We start from the raw sequence: 17252 nt of genomic DNA, 5'->3' as shown, positions 1-17252 counted from the left end.
AAATTTCTTAGAAGAGAAAAAGTAAATCCTTGTGCCATGCATGTTTCAACCTTTGAATTACCTTTTTCAAATAATTACTCTTTCACAGGTTTATTGCAGTTTCTCATTTGTCTTATCACAGTTTTAAAATACTTCATTTATCATATCTACCAGCTGTACTTGTTTCTCTCAACTTGTCCTCCAGCTGAGGAGAAAAAGTTCTATTCCTGCTTTACTGACTACGCCAAAGCCTTCGACTGTGAGGATCACAACAAACTGTGGGAAATCCTGAAATAGATGGGAATACCAGACCACCTGACCTGCCTCTTGAGAAATCTGTATGCAGGTCAGGAAGCAACAGTTAGAACTGGACGTGGAACAACAGACTGGTTCCAGATAGGAAAAGGAGTACGTCAGGGCTGTATATTGTCACCCAGCTTATTTAACTTCTATGCAGAGTACATCATGAGAAATGCTGGGCTGGATGAAGCACAAGCTGGAATCAAGGTTGCCATGAGAAATACCTGCATCAGATATGCAGATGACACCACCCTTATGGCAGAAAGTGAAGAGGAACTAAAAAGCCTCTTGATGAAAGTGGAAGAGGAGAGTGAAAAAGTTGGCTTAAAGCTTAACATTCAGAAAACTAAGATCATGACATCTGGTCCCATCACATCATGGGAAATAGATGCAGAGACAGTGGAAACAGTGTCAGACTATTTTTTGGGGCTCCAAAATCACTGCAAATGGTGATTGCAGCCATGAAATTAAAAGACACTTACTCCTTGGAAGGAAAGTTATGACCAACCTAGATAGCATATTAAAAAGCAGAGACATTACTTTGCCAAAAAAGGTCTGTCTGGTCAAGGCTATGGTTTTTCCAGTGCTCATATACGGATATAAGAGTTGGACTGTGAAGAAAGCTGAGTGCCGAAAAATTGATGCTTTTGAACTCTGGTGTTAGAGAAGACTCTTAAGAGTCCCTGGACTGCAAGGAGATCCAACCAGTCCATCCTAAAGGAGATCAGTCCTGAGTGTTCATCGGAAGGACTGATGCTGAAGCTGAAACTCCAGTACTTTGGCCACCTCATGCGAAGAGTTGACTCATTGGAAAAGACCCTAATGCCGGGAGGGATTGGGGGCAGGAGGAGAAGGGGACGACAGAGGATGAGATGGCTGGATGGCATCACCGACTCGATGGGCATGGGTTTGAGTAAACTCTGGGAGTTTGTGATGGACAGGGAAGCCTGGCGTGCTGTGATTCATGGGGTCGCAAAGAGTTGGACACGACTGAGTGACTGAACTGAACTGAGCTGAAGAGAAAGTTGCTCTGGGTGTATAAAACAGGAAAATGCAGTGTATGCTGAGATTATTTTAGACATCACTTTATTTATTTTTACAATTATATGGTGTTTCTCACCGTTAGCATTTTTCCTTCGAATAACAAACTAGAACAATGAATTCTTGTGATCCCAGGGCGTACCTTCACTGATCTCTATTCTTTCCCTGCACTTTCCCTAGGGAAAAAAGCAAACAGTAGCTGAAAGCAGTTGGCATCTAGAATGGTGATCAAACATGAAGGATGCACTTACACAACGGATTTCTCACTTCTAATCCAATCTTTCTGACAGTGTTTTACCCTCACCTTGATAAAGTCATGAGTATTCATTTTTAACAGTTTAAAATTTTCAGGACCTCTCTGGTGGTACAGTGGATAAGAACCACCTGCCAATGTAGGAGACACAGTTTTCGATCCCTTGTCCGGGAAGATTTCACCTGCTGCAGAGCAACAAAGCCCATGCACCACAACTAGAGCTCTAGAGCCCAGGAGCTGGAACTGCTGAGCCCGCTCTCAGCCACTGCTGAAGCCCCAGCCTCGAGCCTATAATCTGCCACAAGGGAAGCCACCCTAACGAGAAGCCCGTACGCTGCAATGGAAGAGTAGTCCCACAACTAGAAAAACTAGAGAAAATCCACCAGCAGTAACGAAGACCCAGAGCGAGCAAAAATAAATTTAAAAAAGAAAGCTTTAAAAAGATTTCAGCCTCTGCCTATCTAAAACAAACTAGCAAAAAAAAAAAAAAAAAACCCACAGAGATACCAGCTCTAATGGGCTGAACTTGATAACAACATCAGTGTTGTCATGACTTGCTGGCTCTCTGAAATCAGTAGTGGGAATTCAAGGATTCTGTTTACCGAAACAATAATCTGATTTTACAGCTAACTGATGCAGTCTGGCTTCCAAACTCTGGGATGCTATGTCTGCAGTAGGGTGGGGAGAGGCAATTATCACAGGTCCCTGTCTGGTGTCCTTTTTGTTTTCATACTGTGATCCTGCTTCCTCTCTGCTCAGGGAAGGAAGGACAGAGCTGGGTGGATGCAGAAGAACTGAAAGAAAGAGCATTATTCCTGTAACTTCCTTTCTATTTAAGCCCAGGAGCACTGTCCCCCATCACCATTGTACTCTATATCACTGATATGTGAAATTGAAGATCTGCTTCAGACTTCTCTAGATCTGAGTGGATTCCTAGCTCATCTAACTCCCACGCTGGAGGCAACTTAGTCTGTCCTGAAATGCGGCTCACCAGACAATCTTATTTGAAAAGAAAGCAAAAGATGGGAAAAGTGAAAAAAACTTCAAGTTTCCTAATCTGAGAACTAATTGCCAAACATATTGCACAGTTCATCTGGAAGGACAAAGTCAAGTTAAATTAACTAAAATCATTTTATTCCCCACAAGTTAAAAAATATGCAGTACAGGTTTTACAGGTTTGCTTTATAATGTATTATTTTATTTTTCTGAAAATATTTTATTTTTGATTTAAATTGATATAGGCAGGGAGGTATTTAAGGAGATGATTATGCTAATTTTTGTACTTCAGGTTTTGCTTAAGTTTTTATCAGAAACTAGATAGCTTGGGAAACCTGTCATTTTCCACATGGAAAAATGTGTGTGTGTGTGTGTGTGTGTGTGTATTCAAAAAGTATTCTGATACACAACCTGAACTGGATTGATCATATCTAGAGTACTTGGAAACTTTTCCTTTGAGTCTAGAGGCTCCGGGAGTTGGTGATGGACAGGAGGCCTGGCGTGCTGCAATTCATGGGGTCGCAAAGAGTTGGACATGACTGAGCAACAGCTGAGCTGAGCTGAGAGGCTCGGGTAAGTGGTTCACCCAATGAATGAAGGTAACGGTAAGGAAATCAGTTTCTAGCATGTGGACTGTTACTCTCCTTTAGGGCTTAAGTGTCAAAGGTATCCTGAAAATTTAAAAGAATGCCCAAAGAACTTGACAATATGCTTCTCTGATTTCCAAGGCAGTTGTTTCCCTCCACGTGTATTTTTTATTTCCCTTATCCCCTCCTCCTCCTCCACTTTGTCCTACTTCTTCTCCTTCAGTTTATTTCTCTCTCACTTAAGGAGAGTCACACATCCTAAGTCTGGTTACTTTTGACTATCCTGTGAAATATAAACAGCAAATGTAAAAGAGTATAATGACAGAAATGCAGGACTTCAATGTAAAAATCAATTCAAATGAGCTCTCTCCCCTCACCAAAGGAGGAAAACAGTTTTTAAAACAAGAAGTGATTATGTAGAGAAGCAAGAGTAAAACAAGATAATGAGAAGAAAAAGGACATACAAAGGGTGACAAGTCCAATTAGGGAAGCTGGGGAAGCCTTCTTGAATTTTGGTTCATTGACTTACAGTGTGGCTCTTACCCTCTCTTAGCCATTTCTTCTCTCTGGATAAGATTACAACATCTACAAATCGTTCACTTCAGTAGAAATAGGGCAGGAAGTTTTTAGGCATGGAAATTGGATGGGTACAGTTGGGACACCTGAAGTTTTAGAGAATCTGTGAGAGAACCATCTCAGAGTGATGCAGAGAGAACTGACCTCAGGGTCCTTAACTATCATTTATTTTCCTACAGTTGTTCCTCTGGGCTGAGCATGTAACAGACCCTTGATTCCTGCCTTCCACAAGTTGTAAGTGGTTTAGCAATAGATGGAGAAGAGGGTAGCAATGAAGCCAGCAGATAGTGTGGACCTGTGCACTTTCTTAGTGCTCTTAGGAAATAAGTGTCTGGACCACAAAAGCAGCATCCTGCCTGGCTGGAGGCTATGAAGGGTGGGGTGACCCATGGAAGCATCCCAGAGGGGTGGAGGCAGTTAACTGGAGACAGAAGATGATGCAGATGGAATGCAGGCTGGGAGTGCTAAAATGAAAGAGAGGGAAAGCCACTCAGAGAAATGTTGCAAAATCAGGGGGAAGGGAAAAAAGAAAGAGTGAACATTTCATGTTTAGTTATTATCTGCTAGGGCTTCCCTGGTGGCACTAGTGGGGTTCCTGCCAATACAGGAGACATAAGAGACACCGGTTACACCTCTGGGTTGAGAAGTTCCCCTGGAGGAGGGCATGGCAACCCACTCCAGTATTCTTGCCTGGAGAATCCCATGGACAGAGGAGTTGGCAGGCTACAGTCCATAGCATCGAAAAGAGTTGGACACGACTGAAGCGACTTAGCACACACCCACGCAAGCCACACTGTTTCCCACGGCAGCTGCACCTTTTCATATAACATGCCTTTTCCTCTGAATGCTTTCAAGATGTTCTCTTTATTACTATTTAAGCAATTAGATTATTATTATTTTCACTGGTATAGTTTTTGTCAACATTCTTATGCTTGTGGTTCATTGAGCTTTTGGATGTGTGGATTTGTAGATTTTGTCAAATTTGGAACTATTTCATTCATTATTCCAAATATCTTTGTCTCTTCCTGTCTCTCCTCTTCTTTGGGGGCTGCAAATTACATGTATATTAGGCTACTTTGAGTTGCTGTCCTATAGTGCCTGTTTCTCTTTTTTTAAAAAATTCAATTACCGTAGTTTCTATTGCTTTGTCTTCAAGTTTAATGGCTTTTTCTTTCACACTGTCTAGTCTGCTTTTAATCCCATCCTGGCATTTAAACTCAGAATTTCAATTTTGGTAATTTTAAAAATCTTCCATGTCTGTCCTTTTCATGCTTATGTTTTACCCAGTTTTCTTTAACAAATTGAATATACTTTTAATGTCTTTGCCTACTAATTGTACCGTTTATGTAATTTCTGAGTCTTTTTCTATTGATAGGTTTTTTTTTTTTTTTTTTGAGTTATGAGTTACATTCTTTTGCTTCTTTGCATGTTTGGCAAATTTTTGTTCCAGGTCAGGTATTGTGAATGTGACTTTGTTGGGTCCTCAATATTTTTCTATCTTTGAATAATCTTGAGCTATGTTCTAGGATGCAGTTAAGTTGCTTGGAAACTGATCCTTTCAAGGCATGCTTTTAGGCTTTGTTAGGTGGGAAACGAATAGCATTTAGTCTAGAACTAATTTTTACCCACTACTGAAGCAATTCTTTTCTGAGTACTCTACCTGATTCCTTGTATATTATGAAGTTTTTCCCTGTGAATGATGGGAACGCAAACTCTTCTTAACCTTGGATGAGCTCTAAGTATTTATATGCCTGTTTCTTTACTAAAGTTCTTTCCCTATTATCAGGCAACTTTCTCACATGTCTGCTGCCCAGAGTTCAGCCGAAAGCGCAGAGGAACTCTGTCATTCTCTCTCCCTCCTTCTCCCTCTCCCTAACGCTCTCCTCTTCGTGAAACTCAGTCCTCTCCCGGAAGCTCTGTCCTCACTAGTACTCTGCCCTCAAAATCTGAGCTTCTTTGCTTTCCCCAAACTTTCAAGTCTGTATCTTCAGCTTAAGGAATCTCCCTGAGCTCCCAGTGCTGTGGCCTAAAACTCTCCATCAACACTCTTCCAGGCTCCTGTTACTCCATCCAGTACAGGGCTCACCACATTTGATTTCTTTCTTTTTAAAAATTAACTAATGAATGAATTGTTGTGCTAGGTCTTCATCGCTACATGGGGCTTCCCCAAGTTGCGGAGAGCCGGGGCTTCTCCCTAGCTACTCTCTAGCTGCAGTGTGTGGGCTTCTCACTGCAGGGACTGTTGCAGATCTTGGGCTCTAGGGTGCAAAGGCTTCAGTAGTTGTGGCCCATGGACTTAGCTGCTCCAGAGCATGTGGAATCTTCCCAAAGCAGGGATCGAACCCGTGTCCCCTGCATAGGCAGGCAGATTCTTAAACATTGGACCACCAGGGAAGGCTGACATTTTATTTCTTTTACCCAAGGATCACTCTTCTGTGCTGCCTGTTATCCAATGTCTGAAAACCATTAATTTATGTTTTGTTCAGCTTTCTAATTGCTTAAAGAGGAAAGTCCCATTCCTTCATCTTGATCAGAAGTGGTAGTTGGTCCATTAATCTTGGGTGGTCACTTGCTCCTTCCATCTGCTTACTTAATCTGTGATTAAGATGTCTTAAGAACTACCTGCCTACTTACCAGATTTAGAAACTCATATTCCAGAGCAGAAAACTTTAAAAAGTTTTCTTTATTATACAAGTACTATATGTTTATTTTGGGAAAAGTAGAAAGTAAGATAAACAGAAAGAATAAAGCAAAAATCACCATTAAGCCTTCTACGCTGAGGTCACTATTCGAATATTGACAATTCTTAATATACTGACATATGTAACAAATAATAGTTCTATTTAGAACAATAAAAACCCTCTCTACTCACTTCACTGTTTAGGGGCGGGGCAGTGTCATCTCACAGTTAGGGGATTAGCTTACTGGAAAACACATCGTGTTTCTTAGTGGGATATTCTGGCTAATAGAAATGAGTTTTCTGGGCATAATGCAGTCAAGTAGGTGAGAAAAGAGGGGAACTAATACACAGGGAATTTTGTAGTTTTCCAGGGGTTGTCCTAAAGTAGAGAGAAGATAAAAAGGGAAAAACAGAAGGCTTAAAAAAAAAAAAGAAGAAGAAGTCCATGATGAGGGCAATAAACCTGGGCCCAAGGAGAGAAATTTCCTGTGGCCAGGAGTTGCTTAATGAATTTTTAAAACATATGTTTAGTATTTAATTAGTCATTGTTCGTTGTTTTGTGCTAAAACTTCCAAAAATTTAACAACAGTCTGCTTATGCTTTTCTTTAGGGGAATTCAGTCCTTTACGAGATGTTCCCTGGGCATCTACTCTGTGCCAGGTACCATTCTGGCATGCTGGGTACTTGGGATACAAACAGAGATCTCAGTCCTTTGGAACTTGAATTTGGATAAGGATCAAGCAGTATAAAAGCAAAATAATACATAGGTCATTTTTACAGTCTTTTATAAGGTAGTAAGTGCTATAGAGGAACGAAAGAACAAGTAGAGCAGAAGTGTGGGTAGGCAGCGGGTAAAGGGGATAGTTTACGATTTTAAACATGATGATCAGGATAAACAAAGACTTGAAGAAGAGGGGGAGCTTACCACAGGGATAGCTGGGGAAGACTGATCCTGGCAGAGGGAGTAGCCAGTGCAAAGGTCCTGCAGCAGAAACTGCTCTTCACGTTAAGGACAGGAAGGAGGTCAGCTTGCTGTTTCACTACTGATAATCAGAAAAAGAAAATATACATATATATGTTCAATCCAGGTGTGCTTCAGTAAGTCCATACATTTTAGGAAAAAAACAAAACAAGGAGTATTGGATGTAGAAACAACAGCAAGAAATCCAAATGGATATTGCTTAGGGTGGGGTGGGGAGGCTGAGCTAGGATGTCTATTAGCAATGAAATAGTAAAAAATGGCTCAATGATCATGATAAGATATATCTGAAATATACTCAGATTTCTCATTGACATCATCTTAGTGGTTCATCTTATAGTTGTTTAGTCCCGGCCCGTCTGGTGATGCAGTATAGAGGGCGTGTGTTACTTTTTGGCCCTGCCACTTTCTCTCTCTTCCTTCTAAGGATGGGCGCTTCCTGTCTTGGGCACCATCAGTCAGCAGGCCTCAACTACCTTCAACCCTGAGTAGGGCCTATGAGTCAGTTAGGAGAATCAGTGTATTTCAAACCCTTGGCCACAGTAATCGGTTCTGGGATGGGCAAGTTACACAGTGTAGACAGATTTGGGTTCTTCTGAGAACTGATGTGGACCCTGGGAGATTACAGTCTTTTTTTAGAAACACTGGCTACAAAAATGATATGAGTCGGGTAGATATTTTCCTGATGTGGAAAGACTAATTTTTATGAAAAGTGAAACTGCAAGATAGAACCAGAAGGGAAGGGACACAGAGGGAGACAGAGCCAGAGCCAGAGCCAGACTGCATAGAGACAAACATGCAGAGACTGACGACCCTGAAACATGCTGGAAGTCAGCACCGCCCGCTTGGATCACTTGTGTGAGCTGATAAATCTCCTGCTTCAACAGTTTGAATTGGAACTTGAGTCGCAAGTTCTATCACTTGCTATCCAAAAGATCCTATTGCATGGCAAATCTGCCTTCTCTAAACTTTCCCCGGTGTCCCTCGGAGACCCAGAAAGGGTCTTCAGTGCCTAGAATTGCCTGAGTTGTTCCTCTCTGTTGCCACATTATCAGCCGCAGCTCAGAGGAGGTTCTGCTGCTGTCAGTGTGAACGAAGCCTGAGATCTGCCAGCCAGAGTGGCATTGCCTCTGTGAGTGGAGCTCCTTTGACAGGCTGAGAATTCCTGCTGACTGCTCGGGGCAATTGTAAAGAGAAGAAAGGCTCCATCCATGTTTTCATTTAGAAACCCTAAAGCAAGCAGAGACCGAGGTGTGACTAAGCTTGGAGACCGTGCCTTTAGCGGACATGGTCACCCGCCTTCAGAGAGCCCGAGCCTGGCTCCACACCTTGGACCCCCTGTCCCGCCCTTCGGCTCCACTGCAGGGCAGCTCATGTGCAAGCTTCCTTCTGCTCTAAGGGGACGACCCTTAGGTACCCTGGCTCTCCCACCTCCATTGCTATCTGGATCTCATTCTGCTTTCTTAAATTCAGCTGACATGTTTGTATAGGTGCAGTCACTGACACCATTATAATTCTATTTATTTTGTGCTTATACAAGAGGTGCGTGTATGCTTAATAGCTAAGTCATATCTGACTCTGTGCAACCCCATGAGCCTCCTCTGTCCATGGGATTTCCCAGTCAAGAATACTGAAGTAGGTTGCTATTTCCTACTCCAAGGGATCTTCCTGATCCAGGGATCGAACCTGCATTTCCTGCGTTGGCAGGTGGGTTCTTTACTGCTGAGCCCCAAGGGAAGCCGTAGGCATGAGGAATTCCTGAGCAATTCTGACACATTTGGTTAGGGAGAGGGCCACCAGGGGCTGGGATGGTCACTTGTCACTGCCTTGTCATTTCACACACTGATTCTGGTTCAGTAGAATCAGTCAACTACATACAATGAAACATAAATTTCAACTGCTGAGGTTGAATAGCACTGAATAGGTCACCCTGCCATGTAGGCTGATATTTGTTTTTGAGCCAAGACTATAAGAACAACACACTTTAAAACAAACCAAAAAACCTCCCTATCTCAATGAAGAAATTGATTAGGGCGAATAATTAGGGAGCCTAGTCAAGCTACGCTAGCATTTTCACAAAATAATCAGTCTTATACTATCACAGCCATATTCAGCATTTCTTTAGGGCAGATAACTACCTTCTTACTCGCTCTGATTTGTTTGGGAATGGAGCTATGCAACAACACACTTGCTAAAGTTGTAATCTGGAATTAGTGGATGAATAAAGCCTTGGGTAAATCTTTGAAGTTGCCAAAAAGTGTTACTTTCAATAAGGTCAAGTTCAGGATTCCATTTCTGGTTTGATGGTCTGGAGAGTAGTTGGTCAATCGGACACCCCAGCACATACATAGGCTGTGGAAAGAGTGTTGGATGTTAGGATCACTCCCGCATGCTTTTTGATGGAGAAGCAGCATTTGACACTATTAGACATTTAATTTACAAGGCTAAAGAAACCTGAACCCCTAGAGTTCATAAAGATCTGAAGTATTTAAGCTTTTTTTTTTTTTTTCTGTAGGCTTGGAAAATTACACTTTCAAATTGCTGGGTAAAGGCGAAACCTGAGAAGTAACCTGCAAAACCCAAACACCCAGAATCACTCAACACACTTGGAAGAGCCCAGTGAAACAACCACATGGGTCAGGATTGCGACTGCGTCTCCTGTTCATCCTTTCTTGCACCTTGTCATGTTTTCACTCATCTGTCTTAAGCCTGCTGGGTGGATCTCAGAAGAGCCCTCTTGCTCTGCAGTGGGTCTTGCAGTGATCACTGTCCAAGGCTTCAGGCTCAGTCCTGGCTCTAGGGAACATACTGTGATTGGTGTGACCCACTTTGGCATCATGTAGCTGACTCGGCAATAATGGATTCCAGTGTCTAGGGGAAGTTTCTGCCCCTTCCTCTTGCTTCTGTCTCCTGCCACATAGTCCAAAACATGTTGAAATGCTAGAAGGATGCAAAAGAACAAATGAGGACTTAAAATGAAAAGAGGCACTTAATAGACTGTTTTCCTTTCGTAAGAGAGTGTGTGGAAAGGGACATGAATTCTGAGTCACTGAGTGTACCGTTTGGCACCATGTGGTGGAAAAAAGATGCAGTGATTTGTCATCCTGACTGGCCAAGAGAAATGCCTCATGGTGCCCTGCAGTGAGAACATTCGGGCCAAGTGTCTGGTGCGTGCTCAGTGAGGTCCGACTCTTTGCAACCCCATGGACCATAGTCCACCAACCTCCTCCATCCATGGGATTCTCCAGGAAAGAATACTATAGTGCGTTGACTTTTCCTTCTCCAGGGGATCTTCCTGACCCAGGGACCAAACCCCAGTCCCCTGCATTGGCAGGGGGATTCTTTACCACTGAGCCTCCTGGGAAGTGTCTGGTACTCAGTGTTATTGTTGGAACACAAGTCATAGCAGCTGGATCTGTGCACCCAGTTGGTGTTGAAATCACAGCACCAAACTTAAATAGAATCCTTCCTAAACCCAAGGCCCTGTTCCTCAGTAAAAAACTCACTGCCCTCAGAGATGAAATACCTGCCTTTGTTAAGGTTTGCCAGTCTTAATTTTTCTCAATATTTTATTCATTCTTTTACTACGTCATATGAGTTATATGAAAAGGAGCAGCACCAAGAGGAATGGAAACACCACAGAGGTGAAAAACCAACACTAAACGTGTGCTCTTCTTCCAACGGTGGCAAGGGAGGGGGACACACAGGCCCCAGGGAATTCTGTTTTCCATTGTGGATTCTTCCATATAATTAGCATAAACTGCTGCAGGATTTATTTAAATGCTTTGGCTTGCTGCAAGCTTCCTTAATTTTAGCAACTAAAAAAAAAAAAAAAAAATCACCCTTCCTTAGTTTTCTTTTCTTCCTCTTTTCACCAGGAATCTGTAAACAAGGATTTTTCTTTTTCTCCTCCTTTAATCAAATATTCCTCTCAAGTCACGGTGTTTCTTCCCTTAGAGGCAGGGCCCTTTTCAGGGTGGGCAGATACCATCTCAATAGGATGTAGCTTCTTACTATTTTCTGTGTGAACTGTTGCTGCTACTGCTGCTAAGTCGCTTCAGTCCTGTCCAACTCTGTGTGACCACCAGGCTCCCCCGTCCCTGGGATTCTCCAGGCAAGAACACTGGAGTGGGTTGCCATTTCCTTCAATGCATGAAAGTGAAAAGTGAAAGTGAAGTCGCTCAGTTGTGTCTGACTCTTCGCGACCCCATGGACTGCAGCCCACCAGGCTCCTCCTTCCATAGAATTTTCCAGGCAAGAGTACTGGAGTGAGAGTGAACTGTAGATTCTCCTGATTATTTTTACAACCAGAAGAGTCTTAGATGCTCGTTAAGAATTCTTCAGAAGGTAATCTGTGGGGCAGATGTGACTTGTAATCGCTCAGAACCAGTCCACATTCTGCCACTTCCCCTCGCTGTCCACGGCAGACATGACTAATCCATTGCAGTACACCTTCCCACAGATTCTGCATGTCCTTTGAAATCTTTCTTAGTGACATGCTGAGACAGCCGCTTTCAATCAAAGCTGGTACGTGAAAGGACTCTTTGCCGGTTTTTGGCTCCAGTGTTTCTCGTCAGCCCCAGCAGACTTGCTTTACTGTAGTTCTGATGGATGCAAGGAGGTGAACCCTGTCTGGGAGGTACTTCAAAAATATTTATTTCCTGAGCCTCCTGAATCAAAACGGCGCCTGGTTTTAGGGATTTTGTAAGAATAACATCTGGGAAGTCATTTCCAGCCATAGGGAATTTCGACTCTAAGACACCAAGAGGAGATAACCAGCATGAGAATCCAATAGATGTTGCTATTGAAACTGCAGGACCCTTTGGTCCTTTACCCGCCTCCACCCTGCCCCATGTTCTCTGCCTGCCTTTTGCCTGTGGAAAACTTTAGTCAAAGAATAAGTTTAATCAGAGAAATGAGAACATGCAAAAACAAAGGAAAACAATAAAAGGAGACCAAATAATAATAACGTAGCCATTAAGCAAAGTCAAGGACCTTCATTCCTTTTCAAGGCCTATTCTGAGTCATATCCTGTGAGCTGTCTTAAAGATACTGTAACCCCAGGTGGGAGAATTTAACTACATGATGACCAGACCGATGATGTAAGCTGCCACAATTCTGAGAATTGGCCTAAAGGAATGGGAATAAATGGACCCTAGAACTGAAGGTTAACTGTATCTTAAACAACCAAGATGGTGCTAATCAGACCACCAATGACCAATTTGAAGATGACTGTTAAGCTGCTGACTGTGCTGTTTCTGCTTGTAGCCCCCTCCTCCTGTCTATAAAAGCTCTTGCCCCATTGGTTGCCAGTGGCGGGGAGCTGGCCTTTGGACAGGCAACAATGTAGTGTGTTTTATTTGCTTATTTTGAAGTTTCTTCTCATTTTCATCATGGAATATTTCTCCCCAGTTTTGATACTTTCACAAAAGAAAACAAAACCTTAGGGACCTCCTTTTTAACTTACGAGCTATTATTGAAATTTTCTTTATGATTATCTCCACCAGCCCAGGGTGATGGTTGACAGGTACTACTTATTTCCCTGGTGGCTCGGAGGTTAAAGCGTCTGCCTGCAACTCGGGAGGCCCGGGTTCGATCCCTGGGTCGGGAAGATCACCTGGAGAAGGACATGGAAACCCACTCCAGTATTCTTGCCTGGAGAATCCCATGGACAGAGGAGCCTGGTAGGCTATCTATAGTCCACGGGGTTGCAAAGAGTCGGACACTACTGAGCGACTTCACTTGCTCACGCTCACTTATTTCTGTATAAATATGTATTTTATCTGGCAACTCTACTAGGGATTGAGGCACTTTCCTCTGATACTGTTATTTCTGGAAACTGGCTAATTCAAGAATACTAACAATGCAGGTTAGGGTTAGATCCGCTGGATCATCGAAAAAGCAAGAGAGTTCAGAAAAACATCTATTTCTGCTTTATTGACTATGCCAAAGCCTTCGACTGTGTGGATCACAACAAACTGTGGAAAATTCTGAAAGAGATGGGAATACCAGACCACCTGACCTGCCTCTTGAGAAACCTGTATGCAGGTCAGGAAGCAACAGTTAGAACTGGACATGGAACAACAGACTGGTTCCAAATAGGAAAAGGAGTATGTCAGGGCTGTATATTGTCACCCTGCTTATTTAACTTCTATGCAGAGTACATCATGAGAAACGCTGGGCTGGAAGAAGCACAAGCTAGAATCAAGATTGCTGGGAAAAATATTAATAACCTCATATATGCAGATGACACCACCCTTATGGCAGAAAGTGAAGAGGAACTAAAAAGCCTCTTGGTGAAAGTGAAAGAGGAGAGTGAAAAAGTTGGCTTAAAGCTTAACATTCAGAAAACTAAGATCATGACATCTGGTCCCATCACCTCATGGGAAATAGGTGGGGAGATAGTGGAAACAGTGTCGGACTTTATTTTTTGGGGCTCCAAAATCACTGCAGATGGAGACTGCAGCCATGAAATTAAAAGATGCTTACTCCTTGGAAGGAAAGTGATGACCAACCTAGGTAGCATATTAAAAAGCAGAGACATTACCTTGCCAACAAAGGTCCGTCTGGTCAAGGCTATGGTTTTTCCAGTGGTCATGTATGGGTGTGAGAGCTGGACTGTGAAGAAAGCTGAGCACCAAAAAACTGATGCTTTTGAACTGTGGTGTTGGAGAAGACTCTTGAGAGTCCCTTGGACTGCAAGGAGATCCAACCAGTCCATTGTAAAGGAGATCAGTCCTAGGTGTTCATTGGAAGGACTGATGCTGAAGCTGAAACTCCAATACTTTGGCCACCTCATGCAAAGAGTTGACTCATTGGAAAAGATCCTGATGCTGGGAGGGATTGGGGGCAGGAGGAGAAGGGGATGACAGAGGATGAGATGGCTGGATGGCATCACTGACTTGATGGGCATGAGTTTGAGTAGACTCCGGGAGTTTGTGATGGACAGGGAGGCCTGGTGTGCTGCAATTCATGGGGTCGCAAAGAGTCGGACACGACTGAGTGACTGAACTGAACTGAACTGAACAATGCAGGGTTTTTCTTCTCTGATTATCTCAGTATTAAGCACCCAGACTTAAATATATAAAGCACACAGCAAACTGTGTCTATGCTGAGCATCAGTGGATCCCAAAATGTTATTCAAGATTGACTAATTGAATACACGTTGAACCCTTCCCCTTAATGTGTCTTCAGGGAAATCTTATCTGACCTTCCAGTCTAGATTGTGTGCATGCATGCTCAATCGTGTCCAACTCTTTGAAACCCCATGGACTGTAGCCCACCAGGCTTCTCTGGCCATTGAATTTTCCAGGCAAGAATAGTGAGTGGGTTGTCATTTTCTTCTCTGGATCAGTATAGATTATGTTCCTATTTATAGTCAATCACAGTACTTTCCCCCCATGGGCTTTATCACTATGATATGCTATGGTTGTTGGTGTGATTATTTACTATATGGCTTTACCACTCCTCTAGGATTCATGAGGGCAGGAATCTTGATTTTTTTGTTCTGTGTTGCACTCTAGTGCCTATCACTGTATCTGGCATAAAATAGCTGGTGAAAACTATTTAGAAGTTACTATAGAAGACCTCATTTTCTATAGCAACAGACAGGAACAAAATCCTTAAGAATAAATACAAAAATCAATATGAAAAACCTATGAAGAAGACTGAAATACTTCTGAAAAGTGCAAAAGAAGACATGAATAAATGCAAAGGCAGGCCATATTCTTAGAAAAACTTCAATAACCACAAACAGATCAACACACACTGAATTAATGTATATATTTAATATGTTTCCAAAATTATGCTGGTAGATTTCTTTTTAATTTGAAAGGTGATCCTAATGTTTAAATGAAAATAAAACAAACAAAAGCAGAACCTGGAAAATTTTAAAAGAAAACAGAAATAAGAGGGACTATACCTCCTAGATAATATATTATCAAAACTTTAATCATTAAAACATGGTACTGGCACATGAACTTACAGATGGGCCAATGGAATAGATTAAAAATTCTAAGTTGCATCTCAAATAAAGAGAAAAGAAGAATTTTTCATTGAATGGTATTGGGATATCTGAGTAACCATCTGGAAAAAAAATTAAGTTGAATCCATATTTCATGTCATATATCAGTATAAACTCCAAAATGGATTGAAAATTTAAATGTAGAACTGAAACTGTAAGTAATAGAAGAAAGTATAGAAGATTATTTGTGATCTTAGAGTAAGTAAGATCTTTATGTTAAGATCTAGAAGCCATAAAAGAAAGGTTGATAAACTAATTAGATCATATAGAAAGAAAGGGCTTCCTGGGGGCACTAGTGGTAAAGAACCCACCTGCCAAAGCAGGAGATGCTGGCTCCATCTCTGGGTCGGGAAGATACCCTGAAGTAGGGAATAGCAGCCCACGCCAGTGTTCTTGAAAGGAAAATTTTCTGGACAAAAGAGCCTGGCAGGCTCCAGTCCATGGCCCCGAAGAATTCAGACATGACTGAGTGACTGAGCACCTAGAAAAGAAAAAAAAAGAATTCTGCAAGGCAAAAGAATTAACAACAACAACAACAAAAGCAACCCCTTAAGCAAAAAAAAAAAAAAAAAAAACAACAGGAAAAATATACACACTTCTTATCACCTGATCTCCCCAAAATATCAAGAATTCCAAGAAATCACCAATAAAAGATCAACAATCCAATAGGCGATTGACACTACATTATTGTGGAGGCTGGGGGGAAAACAGGCATGCTCACACCTGTTGGTGGGGGTGTAAATTGATAAACACTTATGAAAAGCATCTCAGCAATAGCTATCTAAAATTGCTCAGGACATAAATTATATTAAATAAGTGAAAATATAAAGTTATGGACACTGCTGACCTAATGTCCATTTAAAAGAAATTAGTTCAATAAATAGAATACACTCATATAATGGGAATACTGCTCAGCTTAGAAAAGGATGATGTCATTTTCTTATGTACTGAAGGAAGACCTCTCTAAGATACTTATGTAAAAAACAGGCAAGGTATGTGCTCTGATTTATTGTTAAAAAAAAAAAAAAGGTTAGGCATGAAACTGAGGGCACAGTATAAAAAAGATTGCATGTATGTGTGTATATGTGCATGAGTGTATACATATATATAACATACGTGTATATAATTTACATGTACAGGCATACCTCTTTTTTTCAACTGGAAGATAATTGCTTTACAATTTTGTGCTGGCTTCTGCCATACAGCAATGAGGATCAGTCACAGGTGTATACATGTCCCCTTCATCTCAAACCTCCCTGCTCCCTCCCATCCCACCCATCCAGATCCTCACAGAAAGCCAGGCTGGGCTCCCTGTGTTTGATGGCATACCTCTTTCATTGCACTTCACTTTACTGCTCTTTGTAAATCCTGCATATTTTACAAATTGAAGGTTTATGGCAGCCTTTCATGGAGCAAGACTTTTGGCACCATTTTTTCCAGTAGCAGAGGCTGACTTTGTGTCTCTGTGTCATTTTTTGGTAACTCTCACAATATTTTAAACTTTTCCATTACCATTATACTTGTTATTGTGGTCAGTGATCAGTGAACTCTGATGTTACTATTGGAAAAAGATTATATGACTCACTGAAGACACAGATGATGGCTACCATTTTTAAGCAATAAAGTATTTTTAATTAAGGTATGTATATACATTTTAAGATAAATGCTATGCACACTTAACAGATGAGGAACAGGGTAAACCTGACTTTTATATGCACTGGGAAAACAAATAATTCCTGTGACTCATTTGACTTCATTATTCAATATTGAGGCTTTATTGCAGTGGTCTGTAACTGAACCCACAATATCTCTGAGGTTTGTCTGTACATTGAATATAC

The sequence above is a fragment of the Dama dama genome, chromosome 26 (genome assembly GCF_033118175.1).
Source record: "Dama dama isolate Ldn47 chromosome 26, ASM3311817v1, whole genome shotgun sequence".
Taxonomy (NCBI): Eukaryota; Metazoa; Chordata; class Mammalia; order Artiodactyla; family Cervidae; genus Dama; species Dama dama.
Note: the sequence above shows the minus strand (reverse complement) of the source record.